Genomic DNA, 15,277 nt, shown 5'->3' with positions numbered 1-15,277 from the left:
AGCTAGCAAAATAACTACCTTGTGTTTTATGAGCGGAAATTGTTTTTGCTACAGGTGTGCACTCTAAAAACCCAGACGATGTAATTATTTAAACAATTATTTTGCATGTGGGGCCGTGCTTCTTTTCTAAGCTCATTCTCGAGTAACTTTGGTATTGTAAGTTTTTCATTCGTTAAATTTAAATGAAATATGCGCCTTTCTTAATTGTCTGCATGGCTACGTTCTTAAACATGTAAATCTGTGAGAACTTATATTCATATTTATCATCCGAACTTATGATTGATTGCAATTCAATGAGTTCTTACAAGTAGACGAATGTTCAGAGGGAGAGATAGGTAGGCAAACAGATAGATAGGCAGACAGCCAGACTGACAGAGAGGTACAGGGCTTGCAAATTGATGTATGCAGCTGGTAATTCATATTTAATTTAGCATTAATTAAGATTGAATATAAATAAATGGAGACTTTTCACCCAGCCCAATTACTGGTGTTTCTCCACTGCTCTTTTCTGATTTTAGCTGGTATTTCTTCTCTGCACAATTAGTAAATATTACGACATGAATTGAAATTTACAGCAACATTTTTATGATGCCGCTAACACATTAAAACCTCGTTGGCCAAATGCAGTTGAAAAAAAGTTGCCCCGAATAAAACATTTGCTGCAATCCTTTACCAGCCTTTGCCTTGGCCAAAAAGTGTTGATGTTATTCATCAACGTCAAAGTGATTATGTTGTTGCTTTTGTTGTTCTTCTTGTTGTTGTTGTTATTGTTGTTCTTGTGACTGGTGTTGGTGACGCGTCATGCGGCTGTCAGCGAGGCGACATCAACTGGCAACTGGTAACTGGTAGCTGGTAGCTGGCAACTGGCAAAAGCCAAGCCAGACCAGGCCCGGGCAGGCTAGAGGAGTGCAAGCCCATCACAGAAGCCACAGCAGGCAGTCATCAACAACATCAGGAGTCAGGCAACATAATTTTTAGTGTCGCAGGGTAAAAAAAGCAAAGTACAAGAAGGAATGAAGAAAAAAAAAATGAAATAAAAAGTATCAAAAACATTGACGAAAAACATTTTTAATGCACCAGAAGTCATAATATTTTCATATTTCATGCTTGCTGCGGCAGTTCCCTGCACGTACATGTCACAATGTGTCCTTAAAGTGGTAAATATGGTACTCAAAAGTTGTCCAAAATGTTCCATGCGAGCAGCAGAGCTAAACAAACTGAAATTTCTACCTGGCAAAGTTCAACCTCAAAAATGTCTTGATTTTCTCTGGCTCCAAACATGCCCAGCACAGTGACTAAATAACCAACACGAACCAAAGCACAAACGCGCTACCCAGGCACTGCGTTCGGTCCAAAAACATATTTACATAAACAGAAGCATTTTTATGAACTAACTCTAGACTGGCTCGCAAGACGAACTCATATGTTTCGTATGAATAAGCTGGTAAAGCTTATTGAAAGTATTCATTTTGTAATTAGAGATTTTTATAAGAGATTTTCATGGGCCAAGATAATAATTACTTTAAAATAGTCTGAAATTCGGTAGCAAATTCACATAGATGGAAATTTTCTAAATTATACAGGTCTTTTATTTTATGAAAGTGAAGAAAAAAATTGCACATAATCTTTTTTGTAGGAGCTACAAATTCTTTGACAAGTCTGTTGTCTTCTGCCTCCCGAAAGAGTATTATTTTGCATATTATTATCAAAAATGCAAGCAAAAACAAGACTACTGGCTTTGTTAGTGTATTCGAAATTCGTCTTGGCCAGGTTTTGCCAGCTTCTGTTTTTGTTTTTCTGTGGTGTTTGCCGTCATCAGGTTAGTGTTTAACCTCTGCAGTGTGCTGCAGTCCACTCGAAAAGTCTTTGACTTGGCAGCCGCCCTTTCCTCCCATCCGCCTTCCAACTTGCTGTTGCCCAGCATGCTCTCGTGCAGTCTCAGGCAAAGAAGCAAAACAGGCAGTCAGCCAGTCAACCGGCTGCCATTGTGGACCCCCACTACTTGTCCTGCGTCCTGGCATAGCTTTTAACCACTCGTTTGCTCTTTAACGCGTTAACGGGTTAAGTTGCCTATGTGCCATGTGTCCCACCACCTCCGCCTCCTCCTCCTCCTCCTCCTAGAGTCATTTCTGCTGCTGTTGTTGTCAGGAGCCCTGCTTGCGGTGGGCTTTTATGTGGCCATCAAAGTAGGACCATAACAACAACAAGAAATTCGCTGGCTTGGGTAGCCCCAGCTATATGTGTAATTAGTTGACGCTGACTTTGTCATAACTGGTCCACACGTAGCAGCGAGGGGATGAGGCCGCCGTTGTGGGAGAAATTGTCGCTTTTAAATGGCTTGTGGCCACAATTTAAAGTCATTTTGAGGTGTGCCAAAGCTGCCGCTAAGTCGACTCAAGCAACAATTTTTTGCGCTAATCGACGTCCATTATGAAGTGGCCACCGCAAAACCCCAGCATTCATTCGCATAGCCCGCCTGGCGTAGCACAAAAAAGGCACAAGAACTAGTTCCAGAAGTGGATTTCAGGCTCTGGCGCTGCGGGCAACTTCATTGCCGGCCAACAACTGCTGCTCTTCAAATTTTTTGTTGTTCTGCTGCCTCTGCCGCCGCATTCATTTCAGTTTTCAGTTGCAGGCGCTGCGAACGCGGCCAAAAACTGACAGGCGTTGACGACCCCCATCCGATGAGAAAGCGTTTTGTAATGTCTAGCCCCACAAACGCTGCGGCTACCCCGCAACTGTCTGCTGTCGCACGGCCTGTGGTTACCGCTGCGGCTGTTTTTGCTTTTATTTTTTATTCACCAAGCGCTTTACTTTCTAGCAAGACGCAGATTACAAAGCCCTATGCAAAGTTAAGGTGGGGCAGTGGTTTTTTGTGAATAGTTTTGAAGGGGCACAACGTTTGTAAAGTTCGGCGCAGTACAACAAAAAAAAAAGGAAATTTATTTGATGCCAAAACTGAATTCTAAGGTTTTTTTTTTATTTTTTTAAACAGTTTGAGTGTGGGATAAATCTAAATTCTGAGATTTGCTCGCATCTTTTTTTTGTAGATTGTATTTTTTTTATTATATTACTTTTTCTTGAAGAAGTTATTATTTATATATTATAAATTATTTTTGATATATAAAACACTTAATTCTTTGTTTTTATACTTGGTGCAACCTAGTTCACATTCATGATGAATCTGTAATCTGTTGCATCTCTAATAACTTTATTTAAAAGACTATGTATAAATTGCATATACAATTTTGAGTTGCTGCTTTGACAAGTTCTCAAAGTAGACTAGAATCCACAAGAGTGTTATGTTTCATATGTTCAGCAATTTAGTTGACATACATGTCGAATTGTCACTTCTCTGAATTTCTTTTTATGTATTATCCCGAAAAGTGTGACCGTTCAAATCTAATTTGAAATTCCTTTCCTTCTTCTTGAACAAGCTCTTCAACTTGAACAAGTTTGTAACACCCACAAGAATGTATGGATCCGACGCAGTTTTTATTGCGTCCTTCTCTCTCTCTCTCTTTTTCTGACTCCGTTTGATTCGCCTTTATTAGTTCTTGCCAGCTTGGCCGCTTCATTTTTCTCCATCAGAAGCTTGTCATAATTTTATTAGGGGCACGTCGACTTGTCTGCGTCCGCGTTTGCGTTCTGGCCTCGTCCTGTCAGCGTGATAACTCCTTTTCGTGTTAAACATTTTCAACTTGGCTCTAGCCTCAGCTGAGTGTATGTTCTGCATTATGCGGCAGATGTCGACTGCGGACAGACACACACACACACACACACACGCACACATACACTCGCACTCACACTCACATTCAGATGCGGCTTTGGTCACACTCTCAAGCGTCCGTGCGTCCGTTGCACGCCACGTCGTGGCGCTGGTCCTGGTGTGTTGGCTCATGGTGCCACTATGTTCTGGCTGTGGTCCATGCATCCTAGCTGCGCTCCTGCTGGAGTCAACTGGATGTCAGTTGGGCCCGGGGTGCGGCATCCTGTGATTGTTGCTCGAGTGTTGCAGCTGCCTGCGCTTGATTACAATGCACCTCATGTTAGAGTTCTGGGTGTGCCCTGGCATCGTTTGCACTGATAACACGTTAAGTGCGCTGGTTTATCCTGCAAGATAATTTGGACAAGTGTCACCTCTCGGATTTTCACGCGCCGGCCAAAAAATAAAAACGTAAAGCCCCAACGACGACAACGTTGACAACGTTGGGAATGCGGCGGCGACTTTTTTGAAATATGCACAAAATTTGCTGGCAGCCAGGTTTTGAGTCTTGCTAACTGGCCAGCTACAGCTACAGCTGCACCTGCTGTTTGCTAGCTAGCTCACGGTTTCCAGTTGCCAGTCGCCAGTTCCCAGCTCACAGTTTTTAGTTGATGGTGCAGCTTTTGGGGTGTTTTTTATTCTTTTCGCTGGTTACCGACGCGTCGACTTTTTGTAGCATACTTTTTGGGGTTGCATACGCGTAATTGGCGCTTGGTCGGTTTTTCGCAATGCTGCGGCTTTTAAATATTAGTTTAGACTGGCAGGGCGGCAACTCTGGCAACGTGGCTGGCAGCTGTTAACCTATAGTTGCAGGTGTAGCAATTACGGTTACACAGAGGTTGCCACAAAATGGTTACGAAAAACAAACATTAAAGTAAGAAGATTTGCACAAAGTATGAGTTGAGAGAGGGTTTAATCTTTTTAAAAGGAGAAGACTCGCTTTTAGCACGCTGACCTTTGGAAAATGTATGTATGTAGATAATAAACAATGTCTTTCTTAAATTTGATATGTATATATAATATCTTATAAGAAATTACAATATGGGAATCAAGTCTGCATCGAGTACTTAGTTTGCCAAAATCAGGAAAGTCCAAACATACGGAAAAATAAGCATAATTATATCTTGGTCTGATTCGAACCTAGATTTTGATAAAGTTCGTCAAATTATTTTAAAGTTTGAAGCAAACATTTAAATTTTAAACTTATAATTGCGCATTGTAGCGAAAATATTGCAAGCCTTAAATATTTTCATAAACAAAATGTGCGTTAAATTGCTTTTTGAACCAAAACTTGCATCTACAAAATATGGTTAGATGCAAATGCGAAGGTTTTGTTCCAAAGCTATTTATGCTTTGCTGATGGCCCTGCCTCAACTGTTTTTTAATTTAGAAGCAAAACTTGTTGCGGCCATTCTTATATGGAAATTTGTTCGAATCGTTTCGGTTAACAAGCTGACTAATTTCGTAGAAGAATGTTCAGCTTACTCAATGCCATGCTTAAGCTGTGTATTTTTTATTTTAATTTTCACTTAAAGAACGGAAATAAAACAAATGTTAATTGTTCTTTTTTTCTTTTTTTTTTTTTTTTTGGAAATTCCACCTTTTTCCCTTATGTATTCGTCGTGTCTGCCTCATTAATATTTTTTCATTTGCATATGTTAAGGATGTGTAAACGTAAATACCAAATCCAGCATTCAAACAGATGGAAAACCGGGCTACCCTACCCATCAATTTTGACAGACCAAAAAGGGGTGGGGCGGGCGCAACCTGCTAAATACATAGAAGCTGTCAAATATATTGCGCATGTCCAGTTATTTGACAGAAATCAGATGTTTTGGGATATTGGCGCCAGGCAGCTACGTTTGTTGTTAACCTTGCCAACGAATCAGGCAAACAAAACAAAAACGAAAAGAGCTAAAGAAGCAGAAGAGCAACAGCAACAACAACAGAGAGACGCACGGTCTGAATGCCACGTGCAGGGCGAGAGAGGCCTAACAACAAGCAGAGTGAGCGCAAAGCTTTTCACTCGTGCTGAATGGAATTGAGAGAGTCAGAGCGTAAGTTGGAGAGAGAGCGAGAGAGAGAGAGCGCGCGCGTTAAAGCTTTAACGACTGCTGTCGTCGCTGCTGATGTCGCTGCTGCTGCTGCTGCTGCTGCTTTCGGGGGCGTCCAGGACCCGTCAGCGAATCGAGTTGTGGCCGTTGTGTTGCGTTGAACGTCAGTAGTTGGAACAAGGACGCGTAACGTGCAGAAGCTAACGCGCAAGAAACGTTCTCGCGTGACGTGGCAAGAAGAAAAAAATAAAGCCTAAAACACCAATTTGGGTCCTCTGTGCCGCCGTGTCGCTGTGTGTGCGTGTGTAAGCGTGTGTGTCAGTGTGTAAATTGCTGTGCAATTGAATTGAAAGCTAAAGTTATATGCAAAAATCAGCTGCGTCAGTGGCAAATTACAAATTTGTTGGATATATGTTCGCGTTACGTATACGCAGCGTGTGACCACTGAAGCGCTTTAGCTGTCAGTGTGTGAGTGTGTGTTTGTGTGTGTTTTTATTGATTGCACGTTATCTACATCGCTCTCAAGGATACAAAATTTGAAGCTGCTGCTTTAAAATGTTACAAAACAGAATTCGGCCAGCTGCAGCGGCGCCATAAAATACTGTCCATCAGACTGGCAGCCAATCTGTCTAGCTGTCTGCCCCCTGACAACGTGTGTGCGCCCGTTCAAGGTCACATTTTTTGTGCGGTCACAGTGGCAAAATGTCACAAACAGAAACCTAAAAACAAACCAAAAAAAGAAAAAAACAACAACGTTTGCCACACATTCAAAGCCAACAACAGCAAAGCAGCAGCATCTTTAACACAAATTAAAGTAAGCAAACCTAAAGAAATGCGTATAAAATATCAAATCAGTCGAGTGAATAGAACAAATCGAATTATTTGTGTGTTTTAGCGAGAAAGCGCAGAATAGAATATGCCAGTGGAGAGCAACGAACTGCGAACCCTGCCCTGTGCCCTGTCTTTTAGTTTATCTTTTTGTTTAGTCTTAGAAGCACACTCACACCCAAAAGTATATGGCAGACAGTCTTAAGCCGGCTACAAGAACACCAACAACAACAGCCACAAGCAGGACCCCATTGAGTGTGGTCGCACAGGTCATGTGACTGGCCCTGTTTGTAGGACAACGAACTGAGCATCAGCTTCTGCATTATTTTGTTCTTTCGTATCGAAAATGCATTTTTTTTTGTTTTTTTTCGGTGGCATGACACAGTTTGTTTCGCTCTTTGACTAAGCTGCCGTAAAAAAAACTAGAAAATCGCTTACAATACGAAGGCAATCTTTTTTTGCTCTGCTTTCAGTTAGTGCTAAAAGATTGCTCGTAGCAGTAACTGTGGCATTTTATTAGAGAGTGAAAAACCTTTAGAAACTGAAAAGCAAAGATTATCAAAATATGTGGTTTCTTCATCAGATTAATAAATGTATTTATGTTATTATATTTACTTGGAAAATTTCATTTAATTTCATTGAAATTGTTTCATTCTTAAACTGTTATTTAATTTTAATACTTTTCTTCAGGGTTATATTAGCCGCAAATCATATATTACTAATAAGCTGTAATTGCTTCATAAGTAATGAGTATTATTAATTAAATCTTCAATAGACTTTTATCTTAGTATTCATACTAATTGCTTAATAACATACAAAAACTCAATGTTTTCTTTCATAGAATTAGTAGTGAGTACCTGCATTTCGTACTAAACTCTTGCATAGCTTTGTAAAATGAAAAATAATGAAGACTGATCTAAACAATTTAAAATATTAAATGCCTTGAGACTTTGTCAAAACTGTATTTGCCCAACAGGAAAAAGCAACACAGAATCCCGTCAATTTATTATTCAAATTCAGTTAGTGTTCTCCATTTAGCTACCTACCTCAAGGCATTCAAGGCACTTGGCCTGCATTTGATTGAAAATAACTTTATGATTCATTCACACATGGCAAAATCTGCCAAAGTGCCGACTGGTATGGCATTCCATGCCATACCACTAAATAGCAAACTGAAGTAGATACAAATTTATTCGGTTTACCAGTTTAGTATGCATAAAATGTAAGAATAACTTAAATTTTCGAAATCTCTCTCGCTCTGACTCGCTGGCGTTCTATCTAAATAAACACTTCATTTGTGCCCGGAGTCAAGTGTGTAAGCAACTTTGTGTTGTGCCTCCGGGTTGCATTGCTGATAAATCATACCCAAAAGTGTTTTGCCATGCCCGCGCCCTCATTTGGACACTTGTAGGTCTGCTGGCCCTGCAGCAATACCAACTGATTTATCAAAGTAAGAACAAAAAAAACACGTAACGTTAACTACACACGCACACACACAACCACACGCATACCCCAGTATATGTTGTGCTGACATCAGCTGTTTGCATAGCTAAGGGCTTAGATTTTGGACTGACCTCGTTTTTCGGCTAGGCAAGAAAACCCCAAAATCCAGCCAGGGGAAAGAGCAACAACAATGACAACAAACAGGAATATGTTGTTGTCCAATGCGCAAATATTTGTCGTAATGCGTTGCACAAACAAGCACAGAGCAGCAGGGCCGAGCGTAGCCTGAGCAAAGCAAGAAACGAACGAACATAATGCATAACTCATACGCAACGTGGGCGAAACTTGTTTGATGTTTTCTTTTAGGGCACATGACAAAGTTACTTAGCCATCATAAAATATGCACCATGGCCAAATTATATGTGCGCTCTCTCTCTCTCTCTCTCTCTCTCTCTCTCTCCCAGCCCGCATAAATTATTGATTAAGACAAAGGACTGGAACCTGATATTCTAGTACTTATATTAGTCTTAAATAGATGATGACAATAGAAAACGGCTGTCGAAGGGGTTCTACTTTGTAAATTCAACTATTTTAATAATAGTATTTTATTTCGAGTTGAATATAACGAAACTAATTTTGCGCAATTCACATTTTGTAAAATATAAATTCTAGAATTGAATTTAATTGCATCTTAAGCAAGCAAGTCTCTGGTCGAACTAAGCATACTTGACTAAATGCATGGCCACATTAATTTCGCGCAATAAATATTTTGTGCTCTCACTTGACATCCATTCGCTTCTTACTTTATATACACTTACATAGTTAAAGCTAATGCCATATGCACAGCCCAATTCCACGGGAAATTCTCGTTGATTTATGTGCCAGTTTTTGTTGGTGGCCCGTTTCTTCTGTTCTATTGCAACGTTAACTAGTTTTTCGAGAGTTGTGCGCCAGCATTTTACTCCAATTAAATTTTCATGCCATATGAGCATTTTGTGCAACAACAAAAAGCACTGTTAAAAATGGAGAGTGCCAAGCGAACAACGTGGCGTTATTTTCAATTTCCGTTTCACACAAACTCGAGAAGGAATGCGATTTTTAACACAATCTCACATTGGAGTAGTCCTGCAGTATAGCGGCTGGGGTAGCGGGGGCTCTAAGTGTGGGTTGATATATGTTAACGACAAAAAATAGTCAGCCAGTCGGACAGTCAGCTAGTCAGACACTGAGCCGGTCACATTGTGTGAGTGTGTGTGCTTGTGTAGGGCACACGGCACTTGGCATAGAAAATTGTTGACGACTAAAAACTAAAAAGAGACAAAACAAAACAGACTGACTCACGGTCTGACTGACAGTCTTGTTGCCAGACTGATTGACAGTTCAAGCCAAATGCCCTTTTATTGAGATTTAAGCATTTGGGTCATTTCCGAATTGTGTTTGTGTAACCGGGGGTGGGTTCAAATATGAAAGAATCTTGTAACAAAACATTTCTCGATTACGAATCTAAAAAAAGACAAGTAAAAATTTTTAAGGCCAGGCTTGTTTATACCCTGTTAGCAGTGTACATAAGTGCTTGTATCGTGTCCAAAAAAAAAGGCATCTAATTTATTTTATCATACACGCCCTTTGCCTGTTACATACGTTCAAAGCTATACCCGGCCTGCTACATGGGTATAGGGTATATCAGTAGAACTCAAAATCAATAAAAGCAGAGGCAGCGGCCACAGTTGAAAGCTAAAAGTGTGTGGCAAACAAAAATAACAACAAAATCAGCGACAGCAGCAACAATTTAAATAGGTAAAACAGTTGGCAGTTGGTCTAAAAACGGAAAAGGGATGTCACAGCCCCCTCCCCCGCCCATCACACTGGCCCCTTGCATGAATAAAACACGAGCAACTAGGACAGAACTTTTTGCATGTGTTTAATTTTTTATATTGCGAACAAAAATTGTGTTTTTTATTGGAATTTAGTTGTTAAACTGTCTGCCAAACACAAATACTACATATTGTAATGGAAATTGTTGCGCCAATAGTGTTGCATTCAGATATATATATGTATATATATATATATATGTATTTAAATATGAATAAATGGGCCAAGCCCGGTTAGTTATACAAACCCGTCACTTGTAACCAGCTCGTAGTTACATGAGTTTGTCAAATGGATTTCGCTAATGCAGCTAATATTTTAGTCATGCTCGAGTGATGTACGACTTTCGGGTCACGACTACTTGGTTACGCCTAACCCTATTCTGGGATGTTACCACATAATTGTTATCAAGTTGGGGGATATTTATCTTCTATATAAGTGTTTTTTATTTAGTTCCATTTCTTTTTCGATTGTGTGAGAAACGTTTTATTTTTTTTGTGTATCACATATCTTTTCTCCTGAAATTGGCCACCTCAAAGTAATGTATAACCCTAAACAATCGTTCGGCCCGAAATAAAGGTTTTAGTAGTTTTCAGCATAATATAATATAATATATATTCTTTAACATAACAGATAAACATATATTATATAGTATCGCACATTGTTTGCAAGAGTATTAAATCTTCGGACTGCAGCAGATATATGTTCTCTTCAAATAAATATTCCCTCTATAGTTCTTCCTGTTGCTCCGCTTTCTGTTTCTCATTTATAAACAGATTTTTGGCATAAGAACAAAAAAAAAAAAAGGCAGATTATTTAATGCCTGCATGTATTAGCAACATGTTCTGGCCTTCAATTCGTAATATGTACTTTCACTCTGACTTCTCGCGCACAAGTACGGACAGAACATATTCGGCTTCAGCCAACTTTTGTAGGCAACGTTTTATTGGCTTTCGTTTTTTAAATGTTTTATTTTTTTGCTGCCCCCTTTTGTACTTGCGTGTATGCGCTTAATATATCGTGCTGTGTATGATATATGTACGTATGTATGCATATATATTTTACTCGTATGTGCGCTGCTCTTTGCCTTGCATGTTGAAAATGGTTTGCAAGGATTGGGCAAGTGGAGGGGGTGAGAGCTGGGAAAGAGCAAAAACTCGGCTAAAACAAATTACGTACGAGCTCAAGGCCGCAGCGGCGGTCAGGCTCAGAGTTTTGTGTTGGCCCCGCTGCTTGCTCGCAATTATATTGTAAAGGATCGGGGCATTTGGGCACTCAACGCCCGCACTAATGAAAAATGCTGGCTCGACTCTTTGCTATTTTGCCAGTTGGCCCATTGCATGTGTTCATAAATAATTAAATTTTTCTTTGGCTGCGTACACTGAGTGAAAAATGGAACAGGGTCGCCCGCTAATTAGGTGCATATTTCATTTGGGCTTTGTGCTAAATGTTGTCTGTCAAAAAGTCTCCGACTGGCAGTCTCCCGGAAACGGATGCATGAAATTTGCATGCACACAAATGTCAAATGTGGTCCCAAGTCAGACTCGAATTTGTAGTCGGATTTCAAATCGGAGTTGTTTCCTGTGCACGACAAACTCATCAGACATTGGACAACATAATGCAGTTGCTGTCGCCAATTACAAAGGCAACAGAGATGTGAGCTGAGCATGTGTACGTGGCCCACATATGGGCAATTTGTTTGATCAAATATGTATGGATGTCAATTGTTTGATTTAAGTCAACTATCTTAAGTCTTAAGGCAGCTCACTTTGAGTTCTGTGTGTAACTCAATAAGAGAGGGGATTGTTATATCAAACAATTTGTGTATCACATATAAACACATGTATGTCAATATATATATATATTAAGCATGGATTCCTGTTTTACAAAATCCAATCCATTTTTATTTATCCCTCTCTCTCTCTCTCTCACTTTCATATGATATTTCGCAGAATTAATCTGACATAAAGCTGACGGCTTGCCTTAATGCAGCTCAACTTGAACTTTGTAACATTATTGCAAGAGTTGTTGCGTAAGAATCATAACTAGATATTGGTATATCATTTCGATTAACTTGGGGCATCGATTCTGTGGCCACGCGCTAGTTCCACTGCCCTATCAATTTCTTGGCTGTTCCCAAAATTGAACTGTGTCATGGCAGGCCCACAGGAGTGCGGCTTTTGTTGTTATTGTTGTCATATAACAAGCGAAACAATTGTGGAAACCATCCATGTTACGTGTCCGTTGCGCTCTGCTTACGTGGCCTCGCCTCTGCGCCTGGCTCCTGGCCCCTGGCCGCTGGTCGCACAAAAGGCAGTACTTGAAACGCAGCTCCGGCGCGCTGACTCACATGCAATTCCATTTTCTTCATTTTAAAAATGTTCTCGTTTTATATTTTATTTTTCTACGTTTTGCTGCGAAACTTTATAAGTTATATTCGTATGGTCGTGGAGATATTTGCCGCAACAGCTTGGCTACTGGCCCAAAAAGCCAAGCATCAATTTGATCAGCTTGGCGCCAGTCTTTAATATGTTTTCGTACCCTTTTCTTTACTTTTTTTTTGTGTGCCACAAGAAAGCAGTGTTCTTTTTCTGCATTTTATTATTTTTACTTCTTCTGTGTGTGCTTGTTACACGCCATTTAGTTTCACTTTGCATATTCATAGAATTTTGGCCAGGACCACAAAAATATTATACATACTTCTGGTCAACTGCTTCGACTGGTGCACATTTCGTTTACTCGCCTGCTAGACAATTGCACACATTTTCTTCATCTATTACAGATACGCTTACAAACACACACATACCGTGTCCAAATGACAAGTGAAGTTTTGTGGCCAAAGTTGAAATGTAGCTGCAATTTTTCGGTTATAGAAATTGCTTTTCACTGCGTCTGTGTGTGTTTGAGTGTGTGCAGCTCTCTTCGATGAATAGTTGTTTCTTAGTTTGTATCTAATTTGAAGTTTGTCGTTTCAAGTTTCCGAAATGAAAAATCAAAAGATTACAACATCTTTGCCTCAGCCAGAAAGTTATGAAAAATGACTGATTTTATTGATGGATTATAAGAAAATATACAAAAATAATAAAAAATAAATTGAGAGATAAAATAACATCTTCATGGAATCGTTACAGTACACTGCTGATAAATATATAAATAAAAATATGTGTGCATAAATAATTTAAATATAAATTTGATCAGTTTTTGTGCATTCTTCTATTATTGTTCAAGGCAATGGGATTTAAATATGAATTAAACAATTTACATTTAAATCAAATTAAATTGGTTGCCTCCAATTTCGTGTGTCATTTCACTTAATTCACTTTGATTCTCGACTTTTTTGTGGCCTGTCACAGAAATGCAATCAATTAATTAAAAACCTCTAACAAACTGCTGCGATGCCAGCTGATATGCACTTATGGCTAACAAATATGTGTGCCAAACAGAATTTAAATTGAAAACGCTTAAAAGCCCAAAAGCAACAACGTGAAGTGTTAGCAATAGAAAAAAACAAGGCTTGTATGTGTAATTTGATTTGCATAAAAACTAAATAAATTGCTAGCCTAGTTTTTTATATGCAGGCGACAAACGTGCAGGCAGGCAGGCAAAATGATAAAATCCGGCAAACATATGACACACGAAATGCAAGAAGAGCTCGTTTTATGAATAAACAAAATGCCAGCACATTGAAAATTGTGTCCATAAAGTGCGAGGATGTCAAGGATGCACGACTGGCAGCCAAAGCGGGCGATGGCGCGGACGTTGAGCAGTCAGAGATGTGTGGACTTATCAAGAGCCAATAAATATGAACAATTTCACAATAAACACGCTCCAGCATTGAGCATCCAGAAAATGTGAAGCCAATTGCAAGTGGGCGATGCGCAGAATGCCAATCAAACAATGATGTTAAATAAAAGCAGATGAAATATTCATGCCCTTATAAAGGACTTCAAATTTGCACAGACCCAATATATTCCGAGCGGGCGTCTGCAATTAGTAAGCCTTTGGGCTATATTAATTGTATTTACGCCATACAATTTGTCTGCTAGCAAACCTTTAAAACTGAAAATCTGTTCCATGTGCCATTTTCGTAGAAAAATCGTCAATCTAAAATCACAATACTTCAAGAATTCGTCCTGTTTGCAGCTTTAAATTCAGCTGCAGATTTTTATATTTGCATACATGCATATGCGCGTTGATTGAGCGCCTGAATTTAGGCCAGCGAGCAGGAGAAAAAATTGGGAGCTCTGAGCATCAGGCTAGGCGCTTTTCTCCTTCTCTCTCGCTCTCTCTCTCTCTTCCTGTCTCCCTCTTTACAAGAGTGCTTGCAATGTGGGCTAAGTTTTTTGTTTGTTGTTTGTCTATTGATTACACTGAAGACGGCAGCGCCCAACTAACCGTACGAGCTGCTCGAGGCCAACGTTTTCTATCATATTACGCACATTAAAATTCAATTTACGTTCGCACTGACAGTTTGAACTTTAATTAAAGCCACGGCAATAGACAGGCGTTGGGCGTTGATAAGGGTCATTGATTAGGCAACATGCCAGGACATTTGGCAGGCACACGTGTGTGCTCTGCCCGCACGAGAAACAAACTCTAAGCAAAAAGCCGCATAGTAAACAAAAATCGTAACACAAAAAGCTAATGTCTAATGTAATTTATGTGGCACCGCCACAACCGACCGTCCGCCCTCCTGCTAAAGCTAATAATACAATAAGGTCTTCCAGACCTCGTCGTATGACATTTTGACAGGCACGGGAGCTAGACATTGTTGAAATTTTCGACTAATTAAGTCATTGACTGGCGTTCCACCGATGCCAATGGCTGCTCCTAATATACAGGTGACACGCAATCACGTCGACAATTATCATTGGGCCACTGGCAATATAGACAGCGGCAAGTTTGGCATATTTGAAAGTTTTGGTGCCTCAAATTAAATACAGCTAATTGTCTACACAAGGCGAGCGAGCTGCGGTAAAAAGGAAAGTGTCGCTTATGCAAACAAATTAAGACCATTCAAACATGAATGAAATGTTTTGGACTAATGGTGAAATTATTTATAAATGTTGAGACTAATATGATAAATGTAGCAACAAAGTAAGTAATAGGACACTAGTCGGGAGTGTCCTACATGGGGATACACTGAACCTTCGTGTGCCAGGATGGGTGTGGAAAGGGGAGTAGCTATTAAAGGGCAAGTAACCTATTATCGAATGCGTACTGCGCGGGCACCAAGCGAATCTATATTACAAATTTCAAGTCTCTAGCTCTTATGGGCACTTAGATCATTGCGCTCATACATACAAGCAGACTGACG

At 39.8% G+C, this 15,277-nt stretch overlaps 1 protein-coding gene across 4 annotated transcripts in view; it reads left to right on the top strand.

Annotated features, from left to right (window-relative positions):
• LOC6622133 (uncharacterized) overlaps nucleotides 1-15,277 on the top strand; it is a 123,151-nt gene that overhangs the window by 48,438 nt on the left and 59,436 nt on the right. The window lies entirely within an intron of this gene.

This window comes from Drosophila virilis, chromosome 3 (genome assembly GCF_030788295.1).
Source record: "Drosophila virilis strain 15010-1051.87 chromosome 3, Dvir_AGI_RSII-ME, whole genome shotgun sequence".
NCBI lineage: Eukaryota > Metazoa > Arthropoda > Insecta > Diptera > Drosophilidae > Drosophila > Drosophila virilis.
The sequence above is the reverse complement of the archived record's forward strand: the minus strand, read 5'-3'. Positions and strand labels throughout refer to the sequence as shown.